At 44.1% G+C, this 1237-nt stretch overlaps 1 pseudogene; it reads right to left on the bottom strand.

Annotated features, from left to right (window-relative positions):
* Positions 1–305: 305 nt before the first annotated feature.
* Positions 306–858, bottom strand: LOC142574290 (uncharacterized; annotated as a pseudogene).
* Between the last annotated feature and the right edge of the window lie 379 nt (positions 859–1237).

Here is a 1237-nt window from a genome sequence, read left to right as displayed (position 1 = left end):
ATTTGCCATAAAATTATTCATGTTGTTGCAAGGAACCATAACAATAGGTGTACCAACAAAAAATATCTTTAGCGGACTTTCACAGTTTCTATTGCCAGAAAAAGGGTAAGTTGCATATTTGCAACAACGTGCACATAAAGAAAAAGTTCAGGGAAGCCTGGCTTATTGCGATTCAAACTAACATTTATTTACATGACAACCAGCAAGGGGAAGCACATGGTACAATAGAAAGCTATTTCACTTTCTTGCTAAAAAAGTTTTGTTCTATACCTTGAGTAATCAGTAAGTAGTGTGAAACGGTGCACTCATTTTGTAGTGTGGTATACAAAAAAGCAATTGCTCTTGTTTGTTGAACCGATATGCACTCCACACTTAAAGCAGTAGCTCAAGCAGATTACTGTGCAGCCAGCAAGCTTGCAGCGCTGCCGCTTCTTGCTCCAAAGAACCCAGTGACCAACCTGAGGAAAGAAATGAAAATAATGAGCACTGAGAGAAAGCTCCATAGATGAGAAATAATGCCTAATCTAGCTTGACAGCCTGAGTTGGAGCTCATGATCCCCTTTTTTTCTTCTGCTCAGAGGCTTATTCGACTGACTCATTGCTAGGCCTTCCTCTCTTTTTCGGCGGCGTCTTCCCAGCCCTGCAGAGTGATACAGCCAGGTTCATATTGAACTCAGCCAACGGAAATAGCCTTTCTGCGTACTGATCCCGTTTGTTCATGACGTTCCTCTTGTAAAGCAACCAAGCATTTACAGCCGTCAAGTCAAGGATGTGCAGAAAAACAAGGAAATATCTCTTCGACCTCAGGTAGGAAGGGTAAATGGAGATGAGGGAGTCCAAAAGGTCTACGCCACCCATGTGCTTGTTGTAGATGGTGACAACTGCAGGGCATGGTAGCTCACTCCGCTCTTTTTTTTTACGAGTAAACCTTGATGCACTTGTAGCAGGCTGTTTTCCAACGAAGGGGCGAGCAAATTCACTGCCCTGGTATCTTGCCACCTTGTACATGGCAGTTCAATTCCATCCACCAAGTGCAACCCTCTCTTCAAAATATCCTCTTCCTTTCTTTCATTTCCTGCTCGCTAAGCAGGCTCACACCAGGGACCCGGTTTGTCCGCAAGGTACCAATACAGTGTACAGAGTCTTTTTCTAGGTACAGCTGCAAACCTGGGCAGTTGAGATAGTTGTCGAAGTACACTTTGTGGTGTACGCCTCCTGGAATCGTTCTACTCAAGCG

This window comes from Dermacentor variabilis, chromosome 3, assembly GCF_050947875.1.
Source record: "Dermacentor variabilis isolate Ectoservices chromosome 3, ASM5094787v1, whole genome shotgun sequence".
Taxonomy (NCBI): Eukaryota; Metazoa; Arthropoda; class Arachnida; order Ixodida; family Ixodidae; genus Dermacentor; species Dermacentor variabilis.
Note: the sequence above shows the minus strand (reverse complement) of the source record. Positions and strands in the feature narration are given on the sequence as shown.